This window comes from Petaurus breviceps, unplaced genomic scaffold (assembly GCF_028583685.1).
Source record: "Petaurus breviceps papuanus isolate PSGF00001 unplaced genomic scaffold, PetGlider_PUasm1.0 91041, whole genome shotgun sequence".
Taxonomy (NCBI): Eukaryota; Metazoa; Chordata; class Mammalia; order Diprotodontia; family Petauridae; genus Petaurus; species Petaurus breviceps.
Genome location: NW_027187400.1, coordinates 28,230,434 through 28,235,784, shown reverse-complemented (window position 1 = coordinate 28,235,784; position 5,351 = coordinate 28,230,434). Strand labels below are relative to the sequence as shown.

Below are 5,351 nucleotides of genomic sequence, written 5' to 3'. Positions count from 1 at the left end.
TTCTTTCTTTCTTTCTTTCTTTCTTTCTTTCTTTCTTTCTTTCTTTCCCTCCTTTCTTTCTTCTTTCCTTTCCTTCCTCCCTTTGTCCCTCCTCTCCTCCTTTTCCTTCCTTCCTTCCTTCCTTCCTTCCTTCCTTCCTTCCTTCCTTCCTTCCTTCCTTCCTTCCTTCCTTCCTTCCTTCCTTCCTTCCTCTAACTTGGTCACCTGGGTCTCCACTTGTTTTGGAGGCTGAGGACTGCTTTTTTCATGTTGGGGGTTTAGGTAATTGGTGGCAAGAGATCCCCCAAAGCAGACTTAATGGACAGGGCTACAGTTTATTATGCAGTAAATGTCCTTGATAACTGCCATAAATGTTTAACTTCTGTAGCCACTTGGGGACAGATGTAGTTGGTTAAAAGATTGCCGACCTGTTTCCCTTAGAGTGTAATTGACATTTTTATTATGTTAAGAAAGCTGAAGTACATTTGTTTTAAGGGGCACCCCTCCCCCATGCTCAACTTGATGCTTTCATTTAGGGTCTGTAACATTTGGGGGGCATTTAAAAATAGGTGGCTACACAGCTTTCAGCTGTAGCAACTTTTCTATTAGTAATGACAGGATTGTGTGTATATTGGCTTAAAGATGTTAGTGTGATTGTGACTTATTGGATGTATATGCCCTGAGTTTGAATTCAGGAGGCTATATCCCCAGCCTCTTTTACTTCTGAAGGAGACACCAAAGTGTCTGCCAGTGTTCTTTCTTCTGTGCATTTTTATGTTTTTTATTGTTGTTTCAGTTGGGTCTGACTCTTTGTGATCCCATTTGGAGTTTTCTTGGCAAAGATATTGGAATAGTTTCCTTCTGCATATAATTTTACAGATGAGGAAACTGAGGCAAACAGTTAAGAGATTTACCCAGGGTCACACAGCTAGGAAGAGTCTGAGACCATATTTGAACTCAGAAAGATGAGTCTTCCTCACTTCGGGGCTGGTACTCTATGCACTGGGCTACCTAACTTCCCTATTTTTGTGTTAGGTGACCCTTTATCTAGTTTATCCATAACCCGGGTTTTCCTGGCATTGGTAGAGTCTTCTCTCTTTGGGAAGGTGGTTGAAGGGAATAGGGCACCATTGAGGTTGGTTTAAGTTCTTAAGTCAAATAAATAAAGGCTAATGGATACACTCATAGGATTTAAATATGGAAAAGACCATAGAGACCACCTGGTCCAACCTTCTCATCATAAACTTGAGAAAAATGAATTCCAGAGAGAGGAGCTCAAGTCAATAAATTCATTTGAGTGCTCGTCACCCGGCGGGGGGGAAGGGGGGGGGAGGATAATGAGATTTGGATTCAAAGCATCAGAATTCAAATTTCAGCCTTGCCCCTTCCTATCCATATAATCACTGGAAAATTTTTTTCCCTTTCTGACTGTAATGAGGGAGTAGGAGTTGAATGAACTCAGAGGTCTCTTTTGGCCCCAAATCTATCAAATAATGACTAGATGGCCTATATGGGACCTTCATTCTCTAGATCCTATGATTCACCCAAAATTTGTTAGTCATCTACTATGAGCAAGGAGCTGTGCTATGTATGAGGTATTCAGAAACAAAAGTAAAATTGTCTCATTAAGGAAAAAGAACTGGACTTTGAACCTGCTAAAGGTAGAAAGACTCGTTGTGGTTCAGTAGAAATAATACTGCCTCTGGATTTGGAGGATCTGGGTTCAAATTCTGCCTCTAATGCTGACTACCCATATGACTTTGGACAAATCATTTCATCTCCCTATCCCCTGATTTCCTCATCTGTAGTATTAAGTTGTTGAATCAGCCCCTGAGGTACCTTCAGGTCTATATTTATGATCCTTTGACTCCCAGTCATGTATTTTTCAATCAATCAACTGGCAACATTTCTCAATGCTTTTTCTGTGCCAGGTACTCTGCTAGGCAATGGGGACACAAAGAAAAAAGCAAAATAATAATAATGCCAATTTTCAATCTAATAGACTGTTTCCAATCTAATAGAATTCCTTATACTAGAGGTGTCAGTCTTGCTGCTCAGGCTGCAACCTGAACCAGATTAAGATGTAATTGGGAAATGGTTAATAAAATAATTAAAAATACAGTAAAACAGAGTTCATATTAACGTGTGATTTCCTAAGTTATTAACTAGCTGTGTGATCCAGGGTAAGCCATAACCTCCCTTAGCCTTAGTTTCCTTATCTATAAAATGGTCATAATAATAGTCCCTACCTCCCAAGTTTGTTGTCAGGATAAGTTGAGATAATATTTCTAAAGTTCTTTGCAAACCTTAAATCACTGTAGAAATTCTAGTTATTTATCATCACCATCATCATCCTCATCATCAGTAGTAATAGTAATAGAAATAGTAGTAGTAGTAATAGTATCAGTAGTTGTAATAGTAGTAGTAGTATTTGTAGTAGTAGTTGTAGTAGTAGTAGTAGTAGTAATAGTAGTAGTAGTAGTTACTCCTGATTACATCAACCAGAGTTTGCCTTTTCCTGGGCCATAGCCAATGACAAGGGTCATTATTATATTATATTTCTGCTTGACTGCAGAACAACTGGTCTATCATGTTATAGCAGGAAATTGGGCCAAATATTTCAAGACATAAGGCTATTGGGTCCCCAAGAAAGGAGTGAATACCACTCGTGGTGGTGGGACTGGGGTACACCAGGCATTCTGTTAAGTGCAATGTAGCATAGAGCACACCCCTGCTGGAGGCATCGGCCACAGAGGGGGTTTATGGAAAGTATTCTTAGATTGTTTTCGTTTTGCTAGAGGCAGTGGGAGGTGAAGATGGCAAGTATTTCCTATTAATATTGCAACACTGTATTTACACCCGAAAGCTCCATGTCCCAAGAGGAAGAAAAGTTGCCTGCCTGTTCAAGGACCTTCCTAAATTAGTTGTTGAGTTGAGTTTGGTAGATATTCCCCTCTCCCCTCCAAATATTGAAATTAATTGGTGCAGTCAACTGCTGAGTTCATACAAACAGGCCTCCTGGTATTTAGGAATTAATGACACCAATACCCTTTGGGATAGAAATGTTCTACAACCTCTGTTTGCCTCTCTTGCTGCCACCACTCCTGCTAATTTCATTTTAGAAAATTAATAAAAATGAATTGCACCACTGACATTTATAGAGTTTCCTAATAAAATGATGCATTGTTCATGCGGAGGAATCCCTATTAAATTAATTGTTGTAATCGGCTCACATATAGATGTTGCTATAGGAAGGAGCGGCAGAATAGACCCACTGCTTATGTCGGGGACTTCCAAGTTCCTGGAGGTTATAAATAGGGCCCTTGCTGAGCTGCTGGCCTAATTACTCTGATGGCTTCACCTTTTAAATATAGGATAATATAGATAGAGCTGGCCTTGGGACCATGGAGATCTGGGTTCAAGTCTTGCTTTTGACACATACTGGCTATGTGACCCTTGGCAAATCATTTCATCTCTCTATATAAGCGTGAAAAAAATGACACAGTCCTTGGACCCCCTGAGGAACTTATAGTCTGGCAGGAGGAGCTATGACATGTCCACAAATAAGTACAGTATAATGAAAAAGTGAGAGGGTCAAAGGAGAGCTCCAGACATTGCTCCAGAGAAATGTGTGCAAGGGGAGGTCATTCTAAGCTGGGATAAGGCCAATGTGTCCATTTTTGCTTCTAGTCAGGACTTTGCAATGCACACAGGTTATAATAACTGGCACATAACAGGTATATGAGAATTCTGTTATAATAATTGGAAAAGCACTTTATATTCAGTCCTCCTTTAAACTTCCTAACAGACTCATGAGGTAGTATAATCTGTTATGAGCTCTATTTTATGAATGAGGAAACTGAGGTTGGGCAGTGTTCAGTGAATTACCCAAGGTCATACAGCTAGTGTCCAAGCCAGGATTTGAACCCAAGTTGCTTGCTTCAAGCTGGCATTCTTTATATTCTGCCATGTTAACATCTGTTAGATAGTGAATTATGTGTGAGAGCCCCATGAGGAGGGTAACTGTTTTTCTAATGGGGCATACATATGTCATGAGATATAATGATAAATGCACGTGTATACATGTATGTATATATGTGCACACATACATATACATATATGTGATGGGGTGCTTGGGATGTATGTTTGTAAAATCAATTTGTAAACTCAATTTGTAATACCAATTTGTAACATCAGTAATGATGGGGCACTTGGAATCTATGTTTGTAACATCAATTTGTAATGTCACTTTGTAACATCAGTCTGTAAAAACAGTTTGTAAAATCATCCCCCCCCCCGCCCAGTCTCAGAGCATTGACTTTGCCCCTTCTCCCCCCTCCCCTAGCTTCTGAGCAATAACTCTGCCTGGCAACAACTATCTCAGCTTGGAACAGTAACAAACTATTCCTATGAATCCTTCACAAAAGTATCTATAAACATTCCAGCTTAGGCAACTATTATCTCCGCCTTGTATAGTGTCCCGCTGCCCACATGAATTCTTTGGGACCCTATCTCTAGGTTGACTCCTTGGCTGCCTCAATAAATCCTTCAGGACCCTATCTCTGGGTTAACTCCTTAAGAGCCTTGGTTCCCAGACATCAGTCTTGTCAAACATGACACTGATGGGTGGCAAACTGGGCACTTCTCAGTCAGCCCTTGACTGCTAGCCGACTTAGTGACATTTCAAGCCTAAAACCACACCTCCAGGTAGCCCTGCCTTGGGCTTTTTCCCAGTGAATCATGGGCAATACACCTTCGCAGTTACATTAAAAATGCACGTTCCTTTAAACACTGACCCCACCTTAACTCCTCCCAAATCCGACCCTTAATCACCTAGTTAGCATAATTGGCACAGGTTCTACTATGGATTTTTCTATAAAAATCTTAATTCTACCCCTTTAAGGTTGCAGAGCCCCCTAAAGGACTCTTCCCCTCTGTACAGCCTAACAATAAACTTGCAGGTCCCCTAAGGACCCTTGCCCCACTGTAAAGCGTAGAATAAATTTTTACAACTTTGACTCCAAGTTTGCTTGGGCCTACTGAATTCTTTCAAGACTGAATTGCAGGTTTTCTGCTCTTAGATAAGATCAGAGTTCCTGCTGAACCTATTGTGAGCCATCCCTCATCATATGGGGAGAGAGAGACAGAGAGAGAGAGAGAGAGAGAGAGAGAGAGAGAGAGAGAGAGAGAGAGAGAGAGAGAGAGAGAGAGAGAGAGAGAGAGAGAGAGAGAGAGAGAGAGAGAGAGAGAGAGAGAGAGAGAGAGAGATAGAGAGAGAGAGAGAGAGAGAGAGAGAGAGAGAGAGAGAGAGAGAGAGAGAGAGAGAGAGAGAGAGAGAGAGAGACAGAGAGAGAGACAGAGACAGAGAGAGA

General features: G+C 41.0%; 1 protein-coding gene across 4 annotated transcripts in view; it reads left to right on the top strand.

Moving 5' to 3' along the window:
- Positions 1–5,351, top strand: part of CAMTA1 (calmodulin binding transcription activator 1) — an 894,751-nt gene that overhangs the window by 481 nt on the left and 888,919 nt on the right. The window lies entirely within an intron of this gene.